Here is an 8,264-nt window from a genome sequence, read left to right as displayed (position 1 = left end):
TAGCCCATTTCTTGTTTTTCCTCCCTTTATTCTTTTGTTTTTAAATTAAAGGCCACTGTAGAAGATTTTGTTGTTGTTCAGTCACTAAGTCATTTCTGCAATTTCTGCAACCCCAAGGACCATAGCATCCCGTGCCCCCTATTCTCTCCATTGTCTCCCAGAATTTCCCCAAATTCATATTTATTGTATCAATAACAGTATCTAACCACCCTCTGCCATCCCCTTCTCCTTTTGCCTTCAGTCTTTGCCAACATCAGGGTTTTTTTTCCAATGAGTCCTCTCTTCTCATTAGGTGGCCAAAGTATTTGAGCTTCAGTGTCAGAATTTCCCTTCCAAATAACAGTTATGGTTGATTTCCTTTGAGACGGAAGGTGTCATATAATTCATAAATAAAAAGATCAGGTCTATCTTTTGTTAGGTTCTTCATAGGCTTAGTTTTAAGAGAAAAGGGAGGTTGTTGTTCACCATTTTATGTATTATAATTACTTGCCATATGACTCCTTTACTGTATGGATTATATACTTTCTGGCATGTAATACCATATATACCAGTGGTGGTGAACGTTTTCGGCACCAAGTGCCCAAACCGGAAAACACGTGCATGTGCCAGAGCGCTGAAAACCCAAAAACCAGCTGGCCAGTGTGCATGCACATGGCGGCCAGCTGGTTTTTGGTTTTCCAGCATGCGCATACCCACCAGCCAGCTGGTCTTCGTGTGCGCCAGAGCACCAGAAATCCAAAGACCAGCTGGCCAGTGTTCATGAACATGGCAGCCAGCTGGGTGTTGGTTTTCAGCATGTGCATACACACCAGCCAGCTGGTCTTTGTGCATGCCAGAGCACCAGAAACCCAAAGACCAGCTGGCCAGCATGCACATGCCTGTTTTGGGGGCATTTTTCAGGTCGTTTTCCAGAGCCCACAAAGACCAGCTGGTCGGCACGCTGAAAATCAGAAGATGTGCCCACAGAGAGGTCTCTGCATGCTGGCACCAGTGCCATAAGTTCTCCATCACAGATATATACCAAAGACATAGACATAGGCTGTTCTTTCTGGAAATTGACTTGAGAGATCTCTGGTCCTTTTCAGGAATCGACACTTTGAGATAATCAATTTTCTCTCATGTTTCTGTTTTTTCTCCCAATTTTCTTTTGGCCAATCCTTTATTTCTTCCAGTTTTCCCCATTCCTCTGTGAAACATATTAATTTTTTCTTTCTTTTTCAAATTCTTCCATGTGTATTGATTTTCTTGATTATTGCCTTGTAATGTATCTCCTCCACTCACCATTGTTGTTCGATTTTGGCATTCCATATCCAGGTAGCTGATTAGTGGAATAATAGTTATTTACAAATATTAAATCCCATTAAATAACTAAATATAACTAATTCTGATAACTAACTCTGCATAGCAGTGTAAATCTCCAGAGACATTTTTAAATTTTCTTTTTGTAAGAAGCATGTGGTTAATTCAGGCATGTGTATCATTCAGGCATGTGTATCATTCCTTACTACATATCTGTATAAAAAATAATTAAGTCAATTATTATGATTAGATGATAACTTTCAGCCCATCAGTCAATCATTACAGTATATAAACACTGAATAATATGATATGCAATATAAACTGAAAAATACTGTGCATTAAATACCTGGAATGTAATTGCTGTGTAGAAAATCTAGAACTAGAATACTTTGGAATTCTTAAGCTCCGCATATATTTAGAAATTCAATTAGACATCTTAAAATTTTAAGATATTAAGCCTCTGGATAGTCTTTTATCATCAAAATTGTCTTTTGCTCTTTTCTAATAATCATTTGGATTATTAGATTTTCTTTTTATTAAAGTAGCTTCTGACCTTAAAGAAATGGAAATATTTCTTTAGAAGGAGGATACATGATACCGCTCAATATAGGAAGATAATTAGGAAGTAAACATTAACATAATCTTCACATGATAAAATATATTCTGTTTCAACAATACTAACATGTAAAAAAGGTAAAAGATGGGATCAAGAGAATGCCTTGAGAAAACATATCCTCACAGGTTTCTTTAAAAAGTTTTTTAGTAGGAATGTCCATGGAGTGTACTCAAAAAAGTATGTTTGTGTGTATGCATTTATATATATATTAGTGGTGGGTTTCATTTATTTTACTACCGGTTTGCTTGTGTCCGTGCGTATGTGTGGGCGACACTTCTGCGCATGCACCGAAGCATCCAGGAGGGTGGGCGGAGTCCCCCGCCTCCACCACTACCGCTTCACCCAATCCTGGGCGGACCGGCAGAAACCTACCTCCGGTATGTATGTATGTATGTATGTATGTATGTAGGTAGGTAGGTAGGTAGGTAGGTAGGTAGGTAGGTAGGTATCATGCACCAATGCAAATATAAACATTTACAGTGTGGTTTGTAAGGGTGTGGGTGTCTCATGTTTATAAATTTATATAAATATTGTACAAAGGTATCAAAGGTATAAGGGAGAAGGAAGTTATAAAACAAACCCCCATATATTTTCAAGAAGCTTCTTTTTGTTTGGTTATTTTTTCTTTCTATTTTCTTGTTTTCTTGTTTCGTATTTATCAATAACAACCCATGCAAAGGAGAATTTAAATATTAATATTAAGGTAATCACATTTTACAATTGTCTATCAAGCTGCATTCAGCTTCAAATGTACAATTTAAGATTTCTTATGTTCATTAAAATTTCAGAAACTATAGTTAATACTGGTATATTTTTTTATTTAAAAAAAGGAAAAGATGAAAATGTCAGCTCTGAACATATAAAAAAGAATGGTACTTCAAGTCTGCAGTTACAGCCACTGTCTTGAACTTTTTGACACACACGCACACACACACAGACACAAACAATGAATAGAAGGCCTTTCTTCTTGTGTTTTCAACCAAGCATTTCTCAGAAATGGGAAGGTGAAAAGTACTTTAATTCTTGATTTCAAAATCATTCTTCAACTAATTTGATCCCATTCCATTGAAATGCTAAAACCCAAGTATCTATACTTAAGACAGATTGTGTAGGTGTTCCAGTATGATCCTTCCTCCTCAGCCCTACCAATCCTTGGATGGGTTTCATTTTTTACCTGATGAATTTTTATATATAATTTGTATTAAAACTAATACAATCTAAGTAAGAGGGAAAAAAGAAAAAATTAAATAGAAAATGAAGTTTCAAGAAAAGATATAACTTCTGATATACTGTAGTTACAAATACAAGTATATTTTAACATCTTTCTAAACTTACATATTAGTCTACTTACTATAATCGATCCTATCTAATTATTAAAACCATGCCATAAATTCTTTTTTTTTACATAAAAGATCTGTAAGAGACTTCCAGTCACCAATAAATGTAGATGATATCTTTTCACCTCCAGATGAAATTTCTTAACTAACTTCCAAAGCAGTCCAAAATGTAACAATATTCTAAGCTGCCCTATTGGTCACCAGGGAATTATGACCAATAAGATAACAGTGATCCTAAATGGTGCTTTTTAAAAAGACAACTGGGTTTTCTTTTTCCTTGAAGACATTTTGCTTCTCTTCTAAGAAACTTCTTCAGTTCTTGGATGAGAAGCAAAACATTTTCAAGAAAAACCAGAAAGTCCAATTGCCTTTTGAAAAAGCACCTTTGGGACAATCATGACCCAAATGCCTGAGAATCTCCATAGTAAAGAGAACGGTGGCATATCAAGCCAACTGGATACAAAGTGAATTGTGGCTTCTCCTGAATCAAATTTTTAAAAGCTCCATTCCATTCTTTTTCAACATAAGAACTCATGAATATTGAATCCATGACACGCAGACAGAAATGATAGCCTTCATCCTTGCCAATGCCCTTGTGCCTACCCTAGCTCCTGCCAGAATGAAAAATGCCACACTTGGCTTCAAATTCAATATCTTGGTAATAATCCACCTAATATGCACAGTTTATTGCTATTTTGAATGCAATATAGCAATTTCCATCTAGAATGGAAAACTCCAAATAAAGGACAGGAAAATATGAGGAGTTTTTAAAATGGGCTGCAGTACACACTTAATAAATACTTAAAAGCAGTGGTGGGTTCGGACCAGTTCAGCCGAACCGGTACTACTTTGGTGGCCTGGGTCGCTGGAACTGGCAGCGACCCAGGCCTGCCATGTCCCTGCACTGGTTCTCCCGGCAGAGCCATAGATGCTGCCTTGTTTTTTGCGTCTGCGCATGTCCAAAGCAATTTTAGTTGTATTGCACATGTGTGCGAGTGCAGTGCACATCAAATGCGTGTGCAGCATGCATCAAGCGTGCATGAGTGCATCAAGTGTGCTTGCATGCGCAAACACAGCATGCAGCACATTTCACTGCCAGAAACCACCCCTGCTTAAAAGGCAAAGTGGTAAACAAAGGAAAAAAACATGAGCAGTCAAAGATCAATGCAAAAACACTTCCAGTATGATCTCTTGAATGAAGCAAAATGGAACTACATTTTTGAGAAGTATGATGGGGGTCTTCCTATAGAAATAAAGACTGTTCCTGAGGTGTTTGCCATTCTAAGAGCAAATATGCTTTTCACTATTAAATATACTGATCCATACTGTTACTGGCCTACACACTTGATTGAGGCTATGCTTGTTCCATCATGATATCCAATCACAGTAGCTACAAACACTAGAGAACAAAAGAAGAAATTGGCAAAATACCTGCAAGAATGCTTAGGTAGTTTAGAATGATTGAGGTATTGTACCATGACTTGAGTTATACAGAGAAGTCATTTCACAAGAGGCTGCAGGAGTGGGAACTTTTACACAATTAGTTAAAATCAAAGGAATTGATAGGATAGCAGGAATTGTTTTAATTAGGGAATATTATGGAACAAAACATTCTGTTCCAGGCTATTCCCAGGTTGGAAAAAGACCATAAGAAAGATATTTACATATATAATGTGACATATTTTCTTTAGTATCTCTATCCGAGGTCAGTGACTGTTATGATATTTAGAATGCTTGTGACAAAATATGTGATGAAGATTTAAGGCATTTAACTGAACTGTATAAAAAAGTCCATTTGATCAGGTTGAGGAAATCCTCTTAACATTGCTGAAGGGTTTTGAATATTCTAGGAAAGAAGTTCCAAAATATTCCAAAATATAGAAAATGAAAAAGTTCATAAAGTGTTGCATTCTTAACTCAGAATTATTCAAGGAAATGGTATAGATATCAATAATTGCAAGAAATAATAAAGGGAATGAAATAACAAAATGGAGCATTGAAAACACTGTTTTTCAGTCAGGGGAAGCTGTATTGCAGAAATTAACCAGAGATCTCTTGAGCTGCTGCTTCAAATGAAAATTCAGTTTTGTGTAAAGAGAGGTGCAGTAGCTCAGTGACTTAATGATGTTGGAGAATGTCCAGCAGTTTGAGTCCTACCAAACTGCCACTTGTGTAAGTTCATGTCAACTTAGCAGTGTTTCTCCATTTGCTTCGCATTGCAGTGTGAAATCATGCTAGCCACATGACCCTGGCAATGTCTTCACTGACTCAATGGATCCACTGGCTCAATGGCCTTAAAGAAACAGAAATGAGAGCTGCCCCCTAAAGGTGGCTACCACTAATGGACTAAAACTTATCTTTTATGGTCAATGGCTTTAGGAGAAATGTCTGGAAAGAGCCTTAGCTAATCTTAAAGGAAATTAGTCTTTATATGGAATTCCAAATAAAGACGTTGTTACCCTAGAATAAGATGAAGAGCTCTAGAAGCATATAGCAGAATTTTCTTCATACCATGTTTCAGAACCGAATTTATTTACTCACCATCCATCTCACTACCAGATGAAAGGAGTTTGATATTTGTTTGATAAGGAGAAAATCCCAAGATTAGTCAAAACGAGTGTGTCCATGACATTCCACTAAAGTTTCATGCCAGGTTTACATATGTACAACAATTATCAACCAATAATGATTTCTTGTAATTATTTCTGTGTTTGCCACATTCCAGCCAAATTATTTGTTTGTTTATGGACATCAGTGCCCTATTTTTTAATTGTTTATTTTGGCCAGTCTTAAATCAGTAAAACTTTTACAGCTGAAAACATGGTCAATATGTTCTTAGAGGTCCTTGACTACTAGTGATTCAGTGTGGTATGGATCTTAGTGACACAGAGAGGAGATGTTTGGTAGATATCTAGGTAGGTAGATGCATAAAGTATCATCGTTTCATGCTTATATTTAATACAGTTTTATAAAATAAGGTTATGGAAAATGCATTTAAGTTTTAATAATTATGTATTTCTAACTTTACATGAGTTTATGAGCACTGACTTTCAAAGAAAAATGGGGGTAGCCTAAGTTTTAGTGTAGAAATATATTGAGTAACCTCTTGATACTACACTATACTTTAAAGTTATGCATTAGTTTTCATTTTTAATTAAATTCAGAAAACCTAAATAGAAAGAAAATAATCAATACAGTTATGAATGTAAATTATGTTGTATATCACAAGCCAATTAGCTTAAATTGACCCAATATATATCATATACCGTATATACTCGAGTATAGGTCGATCCGAATATAAGCCGAGGCACCTAATTTTACCACAAAAAACTGGAAAAGTTATTGACTCGAGTATAAGCCTAGGGTGGGAAATGCAGCAGCTACCGGTAAATTTCAAAAATAAAAATAGATACCAATAATGTTTTTGAATATTTATTTCAAAGAAAAACAGTAAACTAGCTCTGTAAGTGGAAAAGAGGGTCAATAAAAACAATATGGTATCAACAATAACTTTAAAAGTACAAAAACCTTAGCTCATTCAGCAACCAAGCTAAAACACGAGTTAAAATCCTTCAAAACTCATAGGCTCATAATATACATTCTACCAGTGTCCTGCCTGTGCCCATTGAATATACAGCCTGCCTGTGCCCATTAAATATACAGTAGCCATTGTAAAAATTTGCTCTGGATAACAAATTATTATCACACAATACCGGTGTATTCAATGAAATACTTCACTCACCTCATCTCCATGCAGTTTAAATTCATCTCCCTGGAACACTAAGTTCTCTTTTTATTTGCTAAACTGTTGGACTCCTACAGTAGCATGCAGCTTCATTTTCAGACTTTGCTCTATTGAATGATGCCAAATAAAACTTAAAAAAGAGGAGATTTCTGCAAAGTTTGTCCAAATGTATGCATGTACAACATACCTGTGTTAAAAATTCTTCTCTGACACACACACACACACACACACACACACTTATTTCTTGGTTATCCCAAAGGGCCACAAAAGCATCCCATTGCCACTGTTGCTTTCAGCATGTTACATTCCACCATGGATATCTTTAAAGAAAGAATTTGAAACTAATAAAGGATGTGCTGTCCAATTTCTTAAATGAATTATATTTGGTGTAAATAAAATGAACCCTGAAACAATTACGTTGGCCATTGATGTGTTTGACCCTTCCCTTGGGCTCAGCTTGGTCATCTCCTACAGCTATCAGTCTTTTGCATACGTGGATACCAAAAGAACAGTTTACAGATAATCCTTATTTAGTGAACATAACTGGGACTAGTATCTTGGTCATTAAATGGTTGTTAAATGAAACTGTGACTGGGCTGAGGATCCTATTCAGTTTTCCTTTGCTTTACAGGTCTTTTTCACCATCATTATAGCTGCAAACAAAACAATCACTAAACAAGGCAGCAGATACAAGGGGGTAATTCAGTCCACCTCATCCCTTTGTAAAACACCCCCCACCCCCAGCTGCTCTGTGAAACACCCCCCACCCCCAGCCGCTCCTCAGCCCCACCCGTTCCCAGACACCTGATGAGTCAGCACTACTTTCCCAGATGGGGACAGCGCACCCAATGCTTAGGTAGTCCGAGAAGAAGCGGGGAAGGGCCCCACTTCTTCTTCTTTCCACCCCACCTCCGCAGAAGGAAAACTCAAAGCATCACGGCGATCCCGGGAAAAAGAGGCGAGCCGGGGAGCGGCGGCATTTCTCTCTCTCTCCCTCTCTTTGCCGCGACCTGCTGCCGGCGGGCAACAAGGACGGCCACCCACGCCGCAGATCCACGTCCAGCAGGGAGGAGGAGGAGGGAAACCCACCCACCTGTCAGCCACGGGAGAAAGGAAGTCGGCGAGCGGAGGAAAAGACGGGGGAAAAGGAAGCTCGGTGGGTGAAATGCGGTCCCCGCCAGGATCTCACCTCGCCCTCTTAGCCTCCCCACCCTTGACACACATGCACGCACACGCACCCTCCGCCTAGCCCGCCAGAACATTCCCG

The 8,264-nt window shown here is 37.8% G+C and overlaps 1 pseudogene; it reads left to right on the top strand.

Annotated features, from left to right (window-relative positions):
* The first annotated feature begins 3,977 nt into the window (after positions 1-3,977).
* On the top strand, positions 3,978-5,328 carry LOC116512423 (annotated as a pseudogene).
* The last annotated feature ends 2,936 nt before the right edge of the window (positions 5,329-8,264 follow it).

Source organism: Thamnophis elegans, chromosome 8 (assembly GCF_009769535.1).
Source record: "Thamnophis elegans isolate rThaEle1 chromosome 8, rThaEle1.pri, whole genome shotgun sequence".
Classification (NCBI taxonomy): domain Eukaryota; kingdom Metazoa; phylum Chordata; class Lepidosauria; order Squamata; family Colubridae; genus Thamnophis; species Thamnophis elegans.
This window is presented reverse-complemented; position numbering and strand designations above follow the sequence as displayed.